This window comes from Electrophorus electricus, chromosome 12, assembly GCF_013358815.1.
Source record: "Electrophorus electricus isolate fEleEle1 chromosome 12, fEleEle1.pri, whole genome shotgun sequence".
Taxonomy (NCBI): Eukaryota; Metazoa; Chordata; class Actinopteri; order Gymnotiformes; family Gymnotidae; genus Electrophorus; species Electrophorus electricus.
The window spans coordinates 18431012-18448097 of record NC_049546.1 but is presented as its reverse complement, the minus strand read 5'-3'; the positions used below and the strand labels follow the sequence as shown (position 1 = coordinate 18448097).

Sequence of the window (17086 nt, the reverse complement as noted above, 5' to 3'; positions counted from 1 at the left end):
AGCGCCGATTCCCAGACTTCCAGGAGGCTGCTAGTACATTGAAATTGTAAATTAAATTTCTCCGCAGTTCTTGAACTGTATCAGTGGCTGAGCCCAAGGCCCCCAAAGAAAGGAGGATCTATCTCCCAGCAAAGAGAAATTCAACAACACCTATCTAAGAAATGCTTTTCGAGATGGTATTCTCTCGTGGAATCCAAAGACGCTTTTGAGTCCTCCCGCAAAATAGCGCCTCTTATTTGGTGCTTGGTAGAGCTTCAGGGGGTTCGATCTGTTTATTCAGTTTGCAAATGCAGCACCTCTCAGCACACTTCTCCAAATCATATCGTAGCGGAGCAGCCGAACAGGTAGAAGCCTCGGAAATAAACCGTCGAAGGCCACGTGGCCGCGCTGCCGGAGGAAGAGGAGGGAGTAACGGAGTGATGAAGAGGCAGACGGCGTGCACCTGAACACAGGAGCAGTGGAATAATAGCGCGCCTCCTATGTCTGTGCCAAAACATGACACCCAAGTTACTAGCCAGAGAACAACAGGAAAACGAAGCACTGCATCAGTGCAAGGGCTATTCATAAAAAATATCAGTCATCCCGCAGTGTCGATGCAAGAGTTCTTTAAAAAGTCCATGTTGTTAGCAGCGTACCAGTTGGGCAATCATTCAAAACCAGTATTGTCCCACTGAAAAGCCCCAGAACACCTGCCACCATTTTAAGGTTTCCATTTAGATTAATGTGGGATACTGAAGGCTGGGGCTAACCGTGCCACTAAGCTCGAAAACGAACAAAGAGGAAACTGAACAAGATTACGTTGTCTGTCCCAGTGTGCCCACACCCGGTCTGTTACAGAGACAGAGTGGAATTGCAGAGACAAAGGACAGGACAAGGTTAAGGTCGCGAGGGGAGTTTTCTCACTAGAGAGCAGCCATGTCCTGTCAGCACTGCACCTCTTCACCCACAGGACATGATGATACTTTCATTTCCTCTCTCAAGCTTTTCATGAATAGCTTTCCTGGCTTGAGAATAGACCCATTAGGAGAACAATAATGATACAAACCTTGACAAATGTGGGGTTTAAAAGTGTGCATATAAAGAATGCATTTATATGGAAAAATGTAACAGGCTGTGTAATATCTGAAATCAGTGCATCTCTACAAGAGCAGTGACTCCGTTTTCCTGCTCTCTTCCACCGGAGACTGGGGGAGAATAATCACCCCTGTGATTTGAGCAGCCTTGCTGACATTCCTCCCCATGACGCCAACCAAAAGGACAGAGCGCTTTCCTCTTTTTCAAAACGAGCACACGCAGCCCGTGGAGCAGGTGAGGGGAAAACGCTTCTCCGGAGACCAAAGCACGCGCGCGGCCCCCGTCATCTCGAACGCCGACCCTTGAAACCATGTGAAAGAGGGAAAAATTTTAAAAAACAAAAAAGAAAAAAGACAGCAGGAGACGACGCCCCGGAGTGCGCTGGAGCCAGCCCGTGCGGGAAAATGACGCGTGGCCGTTCCGTGCTTTTGATGAACCTGGAGCTGGCAAGGGCACGGTGCAGTGTGTGTATGGGTGTGTATGCGTGTGTGCATGTGTGTGCGTGTGTGCCCTGCTGGACATACCCGCCTATTATTGATAACCAGATCACTTCTCTTTGTTAGCCACATGTAATGACAAATGGACCGAGGTAAACATTTGCTTAAGCACAGGCGCACCTGCATTACTGTAATGACGGAAGGAGCAGAGCAACTGCTCATCGGAGAGCCATTCCACCTGTGCTGTTCGGTCTGCTAGAGGATCGGTCCTCTCTGGCCACCGCAGTGACCTTCTGAATCAGGGAGAAGTTTACGTTTCCTTTTATTCTAAAGCTTCCGTGGAAGCTGCCGTTTTGTGCTTTCTCTCCGCTAACGCAATCGGTGTCAGAGGGAGGCCGACGCATCTAAGACACCGTGAGTTTGTACCAATAAAGTCACTTATAGCTAAATGCATTGTCTACAACCCTGGTGACCCATATTTCTTACCCAAGCACAGTGGTTTGATTCAGGAAAAGAGAGAGAGAGAGAGAGAGGTAGAAAGGAAGTCACAGAAGGCCCGTCTGTTGCAAGTGTGCAACAGGACCCTTTAATTACATTTTGGAAGGAACTTTCTGTGAATATCACAGTGCTCTTCTGACCCCTAACTCCCACAAGACTCCCACAAGAGCTCCTCCCACAAGAGCCAAACCACACCCCCCACCACCACCATACGTCTCTCCATCCATGACTCTGTAATTCCGTGACAGTTGATACCATAAAATCTGAATCTACCAGTTTCAAATCGCGAATCGGTTACAAATTCATGATTTTCCAGCATGGCAACTCTGAGATTGCCGTGCAGAAAGAAGAAGATCTATTTAAACAAATAAATAAATACATAAATACGACAGCGTTGACACAACAGCAATGTCAATAATAGCACTTTAATTAGGGCTACTCCCGAGTGACACAGCAGTACAAGTTTTGTTCTATTGTAAGTAGATCGCAAATTCAAATCCCCTGGCGGAGAATCATACTGAGCAGTGACGAAAGATGCGGCAGACGACTTCACCACTGAATCAGAGGCGTTAGATTACCTATATAATAGAGGATTCCAGTCTGGGAGCTGTTGTGATTGGGTACGATTGGTTTTTTTGTTGTTTTTTTAAACAAGCCATTTCAGCAAAAAGCATAAAATAATGCAGTTTCCCAAAAAACACAATATCACAATATTGAACCTCAGTACTTGATGAATCTTAACGTTTTAAAATTCACATCAAATCTGCAATCAGAGCTTTGGTGTACTGAATCCACTCCACTCGAGTGCAGTGTGTTTTCAATCCACATCCCTTGGTTTTCCCTCTATATGCTGATAATCTGCATTTCCGAGATCTTTCTAAAGGCCCTTCCCGCTTCTGTTCCTCGGCCCCAAAACTTCCACCTCTGGCTCCGCCCCTCTCCCTCATCTGCGGTCCGTGGCTGGCCACTCTCAGCAACCGCAGCTATCTGTAGGAAATGCATCGACCCCTCCCATCTCTCAGTCACAAACACCCACCTCCCCAAACCCCTGAACCCCCAGCTATGCCCCCCCCCTGCTCCCACCTCCCAAGCTTTAGTGTGGCCAGCACCTCTGACAATAGGCAGCTTTGACAGCTCTGCATAATTCATGCACTGTGCAGCTCCGAGGCCGAGGCAAGCCCGGGCTCGATCTCCCACTCGCTCTCTCGCTCACCGTGAGACAAACCAAGCCTACGAGTGGAAGAAGGCAAAAAAAAAAAAAAAAAGAAAGAGAAAGAAAGCAGCCAGACAGGAAAAAATAAGAGGCCGCTTCCATTAGCCTGTTCCCAGCCTGATCCGAGGTAATCCGCGCGAGAGTGTCCGTGCTGCCTGCGCCTCGTCATTCCCTCAAGCCCCGCGCTGGGGACGAGAGGCTTCGCAGAACAGGCGAGGAGTGTGTGCGAGACGCGCACTCGGAAGCATCTCCTCTCCGTATTTGGGATTGGCGGACGCCCTTAGAGGGCCAGTCTTGCTCTTCGCGTCTGTTTAAGTGAATCAGCTTCGTCGGTTGTTCTACCTCAGGCACCTTCTGAGAAACCCAGCTTCTCTAAAGCTAATGCTTTAACAACAGTGGTGCACAGTACAGGACCATGGTATGTTTCATTTGGAAAATCCAAGGCTTATTTTGGGGAATCCGAATCATCATAAATGCAAATGGCTCACCTGCAGCTCAAATATTTTTACACAAAAGCAGACTTATTTGCTCAGCTTGTGAAATGAGGCCTCGTTAATCAGCTCGTCTGCCCTTGCACTATACTGGACTTAGACGAGTGAAGGGCTTTTCCAATTCTACTCATGGTTTGAGAGGTGTGGGTTATATAGGTCATGATCGCACACTAGCAGACTACAGAGATTCTAACCCTTATTATTAAAACATAACTCCGAAACAGCTCGTGCACTGGACTAGATTTCAATTTTTCCCTCTCTTGGTCTGGTGGAGCAAAAGTGACTGACTTCTAAGGATAAAAAGTTTGTCTTGCTGTCTACATTGAAGCGAAGCATTGTGTTTCAGACTTTTTTTTTTTTTAATGAAAATGAAAATAGGTTACTGCATTGTAAGCACCACCCACCCAAACCAGGAAATGGGACTCCACACCTCCGCAGTCTTGGGAGAGTGCACTGCAGACAAGAAGCTGTTTGAATGATTCACACTCTGAACAGCTGCGAAACGCAACACCGTGACTGCATATACCCAGATCAAATGCACAGATGCAAATACAATATTCACCACCCTCCCCAGCCCCGAATCAATGCAGCTACTAATTACCGTATCTAAAACATAGAAACCAAGTTTATGACTACATTACATTGGGCTTACTTGATGTAGCTGATAACATACAAGAACTAGACAACATGATTACATTACTGCTTTATCATACAAATTCAATTCAGTGATTCAGTCATTTTAAACCTTGCATATCGACCAAACTAATCTCTTATTGGCCTTTGGCTGTGTAGTCCATTACGCTGACCTACATTTCATGGAGTATTTTCCGTATTTTCAGCTATATTAGCAGTCAGAATCTTGTTGGCCTTCAGTAACCATCCTCACAGCTCGAGCCATACACTTTTTTCTCTTGATTTTTAATTTTTTTATTTTTTTTGCTCAGCCTTACGCCAACAGGATACTGCTCCAAGTCTGGCTGTGCTGCATAAATTCAGAAACTTGCTAGCAAGCCATTACAAAGATTATGAACTGAAGTCCGCAAACACTGATATATTTTTGCTATATCATGCCACATGCATGAAATGAGTTGGGCCTGCAGTTTCCACGAAGCATTTAAGTGAATTCTGCTGTGGGGTTTCACAGTGCAGAGGAGCATGAGTCTTCAAACATAATGTTCCTCACAATATGAACAGATGAGGTCACTTTGAGCCAAGGTTGCAGCCAATCCAATTTGTCCAGTGGAGCACGCAGAGATGTGCCGATAGCTTCCCCAGCGCCACTGCATTCGGCAGCTGATTGAGCCGTAAACACCGTAAACATTAACATGCAGCACTCCGAACCACCAGACCAGCGATTACGCACACGCACACAGACTTGATCGGAAACCGCTCGGCTGCTTCCAAAAACAGAACATCTCCCAGCATGACAATCCGTTTCTTTTAAAAAAAAAAATTTCTACAAAGGCAACAATTATTCAAGCACACCTCTCCTTCAGAATGTGAATGTGAATGTAAAGTGGACTGCAAACAGAGACCTTTAATCCACTACCAAAAACCAAACTGAATCAATTCAAATACACCGTCCCCTCTTGCCAGAGGACTTCCTGCACCTCTCCAGCTCAGCGGGACTCTCTCATCCTGTCCTCTCCTCTCTTGGTCGTCATAGTTGTGTCACTGGTCCTTTCGGCTCAGACCCCTGTGGGACAATAATGTTAAACCTCTCAGTTCCGCAGCTAGGGCGAGTTTTGAGAGCCAAACTCCAACACCCAGGCAAATTACTCACACCCTCGGCCACAGCAGGGGGTAAGCGAGAGGACGCTACAGCACATCGCCCGTAGGAGGAGAGGGGAGGATGAAACAGGAGGCAGACAGAGAGAGGAAGGGAAGGCGGGAGAGATAAAGAGAGGGGGTGAGAACGAGAGGGGGAGAGAGAGAGAGAGAGAGAGAGAGAGGGAGGGAGGGAGAGAAGAGAAAGACAGATGGGGAGAGAGAGAGAGAGAGAGAGAACAAGAGACAGAGGGAAGGATGGAGCCAGAGAGAGAGAGAGATGTAGGGGGAGGGGAGAGGGAGAGAGAGAGAGATGGAGAGAGGGAGAAATGAAGGTCTGAGCAGGAGGAGAGCGCTATGGGGCAAAGGGAAACTGCACTGTAGGCAACTCAGACATTCACAGAGTTTAGAACATTTATAGCTCACACAACATAGATGTGAGAGGGTGCATTTTACCCCAGAGGCTGTAGCTGAACGCATGATTGGACACACACACCCCACCCTCTCTGTCTCTCTCTCCAACACACACACACAGGCTATGTGATACATTACAATTCATGTGCTAATGATAAGTTACCACACTATGACTTATGTACACTGTATAAAAATATACAGACAGGTGCATTTGGCATCGAGCGATACTCAGCTGGGTGGGGTCATATTTTTAGGGGTTTCTTGCAAAAACATTTCAGTGAGGTGACGTGGGCGTAGATACCGTATCTGCCTTTACCGGACCAATGCTGGACTGCTGTTTCTTTCAGCATCCTCAAAACGCAAAAGTTCAGAGATCAACATCAGTAAATAGATCAGAAATGTCATGTTACTGATGCTGACATATTCATTACCAGAGAACGTAAACAGGAGAGAAGATGGGTACATACTGAGTAGATGTGGAGGATGGAGGCTGTATTTCCTTAAGACTTACATGGGATTGAGTACACTGCTAACAGTGGCTGGCTGTAAATTCATGCTGCGTCTCTATACTGTCACATCGTCACATACTGTCATGGTGGGTTTTTTAGTTTTGGTTACCATGATAAATTATCATTTAAATTTTTTACTTCTGCTTGTGTATTTTAGTTGATGTTTTTTTGTTTTGTTTTGTTTTTGTTTTTTTTGCTTTTTTTTTATGTGGTACATTTTTTATATGTGCTATTAAAAAATGCCATAGTCACAATACATATTGAGATATCCTCCAGTATTGAGATATGCTCAAAATGTCAATGCCAAGGTAACGATAATGTCAATACATCATTTTGCGCTGAAACTGTAACTGTAGAAATAAATAATATCTTACTAAAAATGTCAGTAATTGTATGAAGTGGAAACAGACATTCTTTGGTGAAAATGGGCCAATTTCCGAATGCTAAATCAATCAACAATCACTACTGCCATTAGCTAGGCTAAGTAACCTGGAAAGTTAATTAGTCACACATTCATGCAGCATCCAGCAATGGTCACGGGCATATCCAACTAACATTAATGGTTTATATTTAGTTACAGTTGTTAAAAAATCTCGTGAAGTCTCAACAATGTGTCAGTCATTGTAGTATTGAGAGTAGCAGCTTTAATTTATTGCATAGTCATATAATATCCTGTGTAGCTGTACCTGCTTATGATAAACGACATTATTAGTGTCAGTTTGAAAAAGTGAAGCGGATTTTTATTAGTCAGCTTCTGTCAGCTTTCATTCACAGTATGTCAAGTAGGAAGAAGTTCAGCAGTTTTTTGGGCAACCTAAGACAAAAAAATAAAAGTAAGATGTGGGAAAACAAGTACTAGTCAGATGATTGGAGTATAGAAGAGTCGTACGACAGTCATAATTAACAGTCACAACATTATGAATAATGTGTTGACAATAAGAAATTGTCAGTAATCTATTCCTGAACATCATGGCAAGAAATACCAATTGTTTACTGATAATATTTTTCATGTTCACTCTGGTTCATTCAAAATAAATAGAGAGAGCGAGAGAGAGAGCGAGAGAGAGAGAGAGAGAGACAGAGAGAGAGAGTGTGTGTATGAGGATGCTCACAGGTAAGGAGAGCAGGTGACATGTAGGTGAGTGAGAAAAAGAGCAAATATTGACAGTGAAGAACATAAAGCCATTACACTAGTCTCATCCTGATGCACAGACTCCTGTTAGCCGCCATATATGGATCAAGATTCTTTCTTGTCATTAGTTTAGTGATGATAATTCTGTCCTGTCTGCTCTGGTTCATTCAGAGTAAAGAGAGAGAGGGAGAAAGTATGAGACCACTGACAGAAAAAGGAGCAAACATTGATGGTTAAGGACAAGTAATCAGAACAGTCATTGTAATGTTAATTTAAGATATTTACATTTAACATTTCCTATAATAATAATAATAATAATAATAATAATAATAATAATAATGATAATATATTCCAAACAAATATGAACCATAAAGAAAAGCCCTCATTTTAAATTAAGAAAACAGTAAGACTAATAAAGTAGTCCCACAGTCTGTGTGTGTGTGTGTGTGTGTGTGTGTGTAGGGCGGGGGGGGGGGGGGGGTTAGTAAAACAAATAAATACGTAACTAAAAAGAAATGAGAGGAGAATAGATGATTGGACAGGAGAGGGCAGAGGAAACGATACGACTGGAAAGGAGATTAGAATACAGGAGCAGAGGAGAGGAGGAGATAAATGAAGAGGTGAAAATGAGAGCAGAGCAGAGCAGATGTCCCTGATACCCTCCCAAGTGTACATGCAAGCAGATAAACCTCAATCTCCTAAACCTTGGTCGCAAGAGCTGGAGTTGCCTTCATATAATACATAGATTTATGGTTATATGAGTATTTATACTTTATTAGTCCCTTAATAATAATAATAAAAATTAATCATTTCTTCTCATGAGTTGCCCCCCAGATAGATCCCCCCCCCGCCCCCATGTTCAGGTCATGGCTATGGCCTTGCTATTTAAGCAACATCTTCAGTGCCCTTTGAGGTGTACAAATGTTGAGCAGGCACACTGGTATTGGAAATGTTTAAATAATTTTCTGATCATGGTTTAATTTTGGGTTTGAATATCCACTTTCAGCAGGCAGTCTCCATTTCCTGCAAGCAACAGCCGATTTCACCAACTACAGCCGTATGCCCTCCAAAAATAAGCACCTTCCCAGCAAACTGTGGACAGAGCTCAGCACACAGCCGGCTTGGGGCAGACTGCATTGGATTTCAGTGGGAAGAATCAGTCAATAACGATGCGACTGTACACTGTAGTGAAAGATGCCACAGTCTCCAAAGACAGTCTGGTGTGTTTAACAAGCATATGAGGAGAAAACAGACGTGTCAGTGGAATACATAATCGTTCCGGCATCGGCTGATTCCGGATCCAGCACCGCACTGCAGAGAGAAACGCTGCCTTCTTCTAGACTTCATAACCTTACAGCACAATTGGGTCTGAGCAGGCAAAGTGGGTCTTACATCAGTACTTATACATGGCTCTTGGCCATCAGAAGGCAAGAGAAATTCATGAGGTGCTTCAGACGATCTGCATAAGTACATAAATAAGCCGTTCCTTCCACTCACCTCTCTTGCGCATTAAGAGCTGAAGCAAGATTTTGCCACTGGTCACTCATTCCCTCCCGGAATATCGTTACTAATTCCGGGCTGAATCAATTTGCGGCGACTTTGCCACGTAGCATCCATTATGAATTCCAGGCTTTATTTTGTGCTAATGTAAGTGCCTCCCTCAGCCCCACAGCCAGGGCTGCCCCCCTGCCGAAAACGGCCCAACGTTTTACGCTTCAGAGAGTCTCGCTGAGGAACGAGGAGAATGAAGTTAGATACGAGTGAAAATGTTTTGCATTTGTGACCTTTGCCAATGTGTCAACATTACATTAAAACCAATGTAATAACCGTAAATCTGGTACACGCGTGTAATTGGAACATAGGGCAGATGCTTCCATTTTCAGATTGGGACATTTTCTCTTCACCTTTTTTTTGTTCGTTAACAGGTGGAGGACCTTCGGCTGTTTCACTACACCACTGTAAGAATCGTGAATAAAACAGCAGAGCCCCACAGCTATATTTTTTTTTTTCAGGTTCACAGAGCTCAGTGCTACAGATAACTTTTCTTACAGTGGTGCAAGAACACAGTCAAACTTTTGTACTTATAAAACTGCAATTTGTCAGTCCTTTACTCACAAAATATCTTGGACTAAATCCAATTCCACAACGATTGGGTGGTGAACAACTGAACTGTTAGTTGGAGTATCTGCTATGAAACAAGGTATTTTTATAGGATGACTTCTAGAGGTGTGCAAAAGTGTGTCAAAATGGCAATGTCTACGTAATTAAATCATTGATAATATACATGTACAGTAAAAAGCCAAAACTACATGAACACCACTCTGAATGACTCCTAATGAGATACTAAATCAAGCACGTGGCCATGCCACATGTACTAGAGTGGTACGCACTGAAGAGTTCACTGACTTCAGCTCTGCTCCAGTCCACTGCAAGTCCTTTGGTGGTAAAGTGGAAACATCTAGGAGTAAAAAGAACCGTTCAGTCACAGAGAGGTACACCGTGCGACCTGACCGCGCGGGGCAACCGAGGGCTGAAACACGGAGCGTATAAAGATCACCCAGCCTCCACTGCATCACTCACTACAGAGTTCCCAACTGCCTCTGGATGTGATGTCAGCACAAGGACTGCGGGCCGGGAGCTTCTTGAAATGGGTTTCTTTGGTGGAGCAGCTGCTCGCAAGCCTGAGTTCACTATGTAGAATGCCAAGCATCAGCTGGAGTGACCACCGAACTCTGGAGCAGTGGAAACTGGATTGATGAACCACGTGTCACTATCTGGCATTCTGATGGATCAATCTTGGTTTGGCGAATGCCAAGATTACACTACCTACTGGAATATCTAATACAGTACCAGCAGGAAGGTTTGGTAGAAGAGGGATAATGGAGCGGAGCTGTTTTTCAGGGTTTGGTCCAGGCTCCTTAGTTCCCGTGTAGTTTGAGGAAAGTCTTTCCCTCTCCCAGAATGACTGGGCTGTTGTGCACCATGTGAAGTCTAAAAACACGTAGGCTGAGTATTTAGGTGTGGAGGAACTGCACAGAGTTGTGACCTCAGCCCTAATGAACATCTTTTTGGGATTAATCGGAATGGCGGCTGTAAGACAGGCCTTCCTGTCCAACATGTCTGACGTCACAAATGTGCTTTTAATTGAACTGGTACAAATTCCCACAGACACGCTCCAAAACCTTGCGGACAGACTTTCTACAAGAGTAGACACTGTTGCAACTCCATACTATCACCAATGAGTTTTCACTAAGATGTCCAACAAGTTCATATATTTGTGTCCACATATTTTTGTCATATATTGCGGTCAGTGGATGTACATCGTAATGTTTGGATTCTTATAAGCCTGTTTGATAAGTGTTGTAGTGTTACAGGTTGCAGCTCATCTGTTGGCGAGCAGTTTGTGTAGCCATCCCATCCATCACTGGTCAGTTTCTGACCACAGAGCCGCTGCTGACCGCATATTATACGTGTGGTGGCCGAAGTGTGGCATCGCATCAACACTGATATGTTAGCAGCGTTGGCTGTGGCTGTTAAGCTGGGTGTCTGGACAGCGGCGTTCCGAGAGTTTCAGTGTCACCGCTGGGACGAGAGTGGTCCACAGTCAACACTGGTCCTGTGGGCAGAAACCGAACGCTGATGAAGGGCTGGACGATGACTAACACACTGCCTGAGGGCAAACATGGGCAAACAGCTACGCACACCTACGAGGTATTCTTCACACGCGCGCTGGTCAGGTAGAAATATGCCTGCATCTATATTGGTTTAATTTAGTCTGTATAAAAGAAAAAAAAAGGCTTGAAAGAAGATTCCACTTCTGCCTACACAAAACCATATGAATATAGAGACAAGGACGACAGTGGAAGAAAAGCAGAACCAGCTCAGTGAAACAGATGGTGGTATTTGCATAAATAATAAACATATTCAAACATCAATTGCCACTTCAGCAGCAATTAGTGTCTGGCAAAAGTAACTACTTTGTCTGTGTATCAAAGATATAGATCGTTTTCACTGGCATTAAAATAGTGCAGGTATTTTTTCTTCACATGGACCATCTTCCGTATGAGACAGAAAACATCCTTCAGAAGGTTTGATTCCTTAGTTGCTCGTACGCTTCTCTGTGAGATGAGAGATCCCCTAGAGATCCGTGTTGCGCGGATGTGCATGCGTGCTCGTGCACGGGCTCGTGCTCGGGCACGTGCGCGTCAAAGCCGAGAGTTATCCTTCACTCGATAGTAGTGACACACCGATTTCAAATGACAGAATTCCAAAGCCTAATCAATGTGCATAAAGCTTGTTGATGTGGCAGGGCCCATAAGGGATGGCGGATGTCGATCGAGCAATAGCATCCTATAACAGCCTCTGCTTACAAACATCGGCAATAGGTCGCCGTGGTGATGGCTGCCTTACCCCTCTTTCACTGCACACGACAGAGCTTTTCCATTGATTACCTATTAATTCTCCAAGCTGGGAAATTGTGTTACATTGAGTAAGCATTGAACAAACGATGTTTGTGACCGTCTGGGGGCATGTAGGTGCTCTCCATTGAAGCATGTTGCCTTTTCACAAAGGAACAAAACTCATGAACACCTCATCACGAAATATCAATAAACACTCACTCGCAACATATAAACCATAAGCAAACAGTTCAAAGGCAGACATAATGAACCTGCAACCTAATTAGAGGCCCATTTAAGGGCTGGGTTTTTTGTTTTGTTTTTTTTTCTTCTTAAAGAAGGTAGACAAAATCAGATCAAACTTCAGGAAATCCGAGCCATGTGGAGGTGGGGCCCAGCAGGCAAACCTGACCACGCACGGGTCTGTTCTCAGCCATCACACTGTATTTATAAGGTCGTCTAATCTGCAGGGTGTGTTTGTCAGGCTGCGTTAACCTGCTTCTGTTTGCTCAGCAGTGGGGAACTGAAACAGGCACTGATGTTCTCTCTCTCTCTCTCTCTCCCTCTCTCTCTCTCCCTCTCTCTCTCTCTCTCCCTCTCTCTCTCTCTCCCTCTCCCTCTCTCTCTCTCTCTCTCTCCCTCTCTCTCTCTCTCTCTCTCTCTCTCTCCCTCTCTCTCTCTCTCTCTCTCTCTCTCCCTCTCTCTCTCTCTCTCCCTCTCTCTCTCTCCCTCTCTCTCTCTCTCTCTCTCTCTCTCCCTCTCTCTCTCTCCCTCTCTCTCTCTCCCTCTCTCTCTCTCACTCTCTCTCTCTCTCTCTCTCTCTCTCTCTCTCTCTCTCTCCCTCCCTCTCTCTCTCTCTCTCTCTCTCTCTCTCTCTCTCTCCCTCTCTCTCTCTCTCTCTCTCTCTCCCTCTCTCTCTCTCTCTCTCTCCCTCTCTCTCTCTCTCTCTCTCTCTCTCTCTCACACACACACACACACACACACACACAGTCTCTCGCCTCAAAATGTTTCCAACATATGGTGCCTTAAACACACATACAGCCTCTCTCATATACTGTGTGTATAAGTACACAGTCGTATACACCCTCACACGCTCTCTTATATATGCACTCTCTCTCTCTCTGTCTCAGGAGAATGCAGATGACATCAAAGAACGTGTTCAGGCACCAATTTAAACGATGAACCTGGTATTTTCTATTCCATCACACTGTGACAGGGTGGCATAGGCTACTTGAACAAAATCAATACATACAACAGTGAGTGAAAGCCCAGGTCTGGTGGTGATTTATGGCCGAAATTAAGCCTGTGATGGGAAGTATCTGTTCAGGGTGATTAGGGCAGAATTAGGCCTTCAGGCTGGGAGACTCACTACTGCCCCATGCTCCCGCTGTTTTAACCCCCCCCCCCGCTGTTCTAATTCCACCACGGCGACAAATCTGGAGAAGGCGCTCGAGTCTGCGATAGCAATAACCCTTTAGCTGTTTCCAGCGCACGCTCCAAATCATGCACCAATGATGCAAGCTAAGGAAAGCACAGCCCACGATCTTCACTTCCTCTGAGCGAATGTGACGGGGCCGTATCCTAGGCGACACCCCTCACCCTTACTCCACCTCAGCACGTTCCTGGCATGGGGCATTATCTGAACTGTTCTCCAAGTTAAATAGGTATATATAGCCACTCCTGGCTGAACGGGAGAAACATGAGATGAAAAGCATTCTGTAAATAAGCAGTTAAAATGCTGGGTGGATTTTTCCTCCCCGCGCCCCTCAATCAGACAGACACTTCTCTGTTTCCCCTTAATCAGAGGACACTGCAAGTCCTGTTGCTGCGTTGTCGAGGTGATGTTACACGTGACCTTTTCCTTCTGCTCAAAACAACTACAGCCTACAAAAGCTTCTTCAACTCTCAACCCAACGTGGTGAATCCGAACAAGAACAGTGGCTCCTCACCTAAATCACTGAACATATCAGAGTGAGTAAGGATTTTTCAAGTGAATGATGTCTCCATTCACTGTCCTGCATTGTGGGTGTAATGGTTTTGTGGATATCCAAATGGCAGGTGGGATGAATTTCATTTTCAGTGTAGCTTGTCATCGTAACTGTGTGAAAACAAGGTGATGTGATGACGCTGTCAGAAAAGTGCTGTCCAGACATTACAGGGAAATACTGAACTATCAACAATCTTACTGACCTTTCAGACCGACCTCAGCTGCAAAAACGACTAGGAACATGAAAAGAATTCAAATGTTTCCCCCCCAAAATCATCTGAATCAATTACAGCAGTTAAAGACCCATGAACGTTTTTAAGTGAGCTGTGTGTGTATGTGTGTGTGTGTGTTAAGGTCCCATTAGTGTGACGACTGTCATGATGAAGCGATTACTCCAAGTGTGTCCCTGTCTTCTGTGTGTGTGTGTGTGTGTGTGTGTGTGTGTGTGTGTGTGTGTGTGTGTGTGTGTGTGTGTGTGTGTGCACTTGATGATAAATTAGCAATATTAGCGATATGCTCGTTATCACAAATGCTCCATCTCATGAAAAAGTAACTGCCACCACATTCTGATTGTCTTTTTTACAACTGGTTCAATTATACATTACATCAAAATGTTCATAATGAGGCCTTTAATTGAGATTAAATAGAAGTTCAGATATGGCACCTCGAGCAGGCCCTGGGCAGTCTCATCTGTTCCAGTAGTCTCTCACGCACTTACCACAAACTATAGCCTTGACCCACCTGTGAGGCTGACGTGTAACAGATGATATATTATACTCCATTTTCCCAGGGCCATAAGTGAATGCGATTTTGATCTTAATCCTTGTTTCGATATTTGAAGTAAAAGCAGAACGTGCACAACATAGGGACGCGTGCAGACAAGCGATGCTGACAAGGGGTCTCCAGATATGCTGTTGATGCATCGTGTCAGAAGCAGTGCGCTGCTAATGTAGTATAAGAGGGACCGTGCATGCAGCATCGCATTTCTGTAACGATGTGGACTGAATGAATGGCTTGGCAGGTTTAGCGTTCACGTGGGGAATGAGACAGGCTGTACGCGGTACTCGACTCTGTGTTTTCCGTCACTGGACGACTGTGCAGCCGATCGCAGATCGCTGACTGCCGAAATGGCCGTGCTGTGTCGGGGCGAGTCTTCAGCACAATTCAGTGACGCTCGTTTAGATTCGGCGCCTGTCTGGGTAACGCGCTCAGCAGACTGCGTAATCGTGCACAAGTTTGTTCAGCATCCACGCAACTGCACTTGAGAAAAATGCATTGTGTTACCGAAGTGCACGCAGCTCATGCAAACTCGTCAATGACGAATTATGCGTGCTGTGTAAGATTGCGTTATTCAAAATAAGTACGGTGCACGAACGCCAGTCTGAGAAATTCCCTACACTGCAAGACCCGAGATCAGACCCCTGGGTAATAATCTTAGTACTCACCTCCAGCGATTCACTTCAGGTTTCCATCGTCGCGGACAGCATGACAAACTTCAGCAGCAGGCATCCAAACTTATGCACAGCAGCGATGCAATGACAGGATTACAGCAGCAGATTCCCCGCAGTCACGCCTTCCGCCCCGTTTCTGAGCGCGCACTTGGCTAAGTGAGCTCGATCTGGGTGGAATTCCTCCGCTAAACTACCCAAACCCTACCCTGCGTTACCAACACCCGGACTAAAGAAACGCTGGCTCAGACGGACTCAGAAACACGTGTCATACGGCGCAGGACCGTAACACTTCTCTCTCTCTCTCTGCGACGCGAGCCGCGGGACAGGGGCTGGAGAAGTGACCGGCGCGCTCGCGGCGCTGCGGAGAGCTTTTGTCACCGCGCGCTGTCTGTAAGCCCGGCTACACTAACACCATCTCCACGAGCGGAATATCGCTATGGATGCGCATCGATTTAAAACAACAACAACAACAAAACAAAACGAAAAAGACAATGCAAAAAGATGACTATTCAATTTCCCATAGTACACTGCAAACACGCATCCCTGATGTTCCTGCAAAGAATGTATGATGGTTTTGGTGGACTATAAAGAAAAATAAGAATTATTATTAAGAATTATTGCTGATGGTGTTGTTTTCACAATATTTCAATTTATATTATTAATTGTATTAATTTCTCAAGAATCATATATATATATATATATATATATATATATATATATATATATATATATATATATATATATATATATATATGATTCTTGAGAAATTATATATATATATATATATATATATATATATATATATATATATATATATATATATATATATATATATATATATATTCATAATAATTTTTTAAAAATGGGTTAATTCATTGGTGGAATGAGCCATCATCATCGTCAAGTGTTGCTCTGTGCATTTGCCCCAGTGCAGGGGACCCTGCACCCCTCATCATAGGGTTATGTGAAAAGCACATGACATATGAATCGGCGTTTGATGCCTGTGAAGTGACAGCTCTCAGACTGCCCGAGTGCAAAGAATAAAGACCATTCATTACAAAAGCCCCTTTTCCCGCTCAGAGGAAAGACTTTAGTGCAACAGCACTTGCTCTCCTGCTCCCTCGCTCACCCTCTCATTCTCACCCGACTTTCCGTCTCCATCTGTCTCTCTTCCTCTCACTTACTGCCTCATGTTCTTCACTCTCTTTCATTTCTCTTATTACACCCTGACACTTTTCACAAATCTTTCACACTTTCTCTCTCTCTCTCTCTCTCGCACCCCCCTCTCTCTCTCTCTCTCTCTCTCTCTCTCTCTCCCTCTCTTCTGTAAGAAGAATGGTGTCCAGTGAGAGCAGAATCCAGTGTCCAGAGGCCCTGGACCAATATGGCTGCTGAGGCACAACACCACCACCACCACCACCACCCCCTCCACCGAAGACTCAATGCTGCGATGGAATTATCTGTCACGGCAAGCCGTGTCCTCCCCACCTACCACAGTCTCCGCAACCCTGTAAGCATGTCCAGCGCTTTCCTATCACAAACCTTTGTTATCCGCATGAACGCTGGTTTGAATCAGCAGCCTGCTCAGTCCTCTACCTGAAGAGCCCGAGTAGAGACCAGTACTCCCCGCTGAGTGCCGGTGTGTAATATGGGGCACTTCAGGCTACCTAAACAGGCACACTTACCACCTGTTCTGATAACTATCCTCTTTGGGTG

General features: G+C 45.0%; 1 protein-coding gene across 1 annotated transcript in view; it reads right to left on the bottom strand.

Moving 5' to 3' along the window:
- si:dkey-237h12.3 (teneurin-3) overlaps positions 1-15491 on the bottom strand; it is a 107383-nt gene extending 91892 nt beyond the window's left edge. Inside the window, 1 exon segment of the mRNA XM_035532356.1 lies at positions 15365-15491. The gene's annotated coding sequence lies outside the window, so the exon portion shown is untranslated.
- Between the last annotated feature and the right edge of the window lie 1595 nt (positions 15492-17086).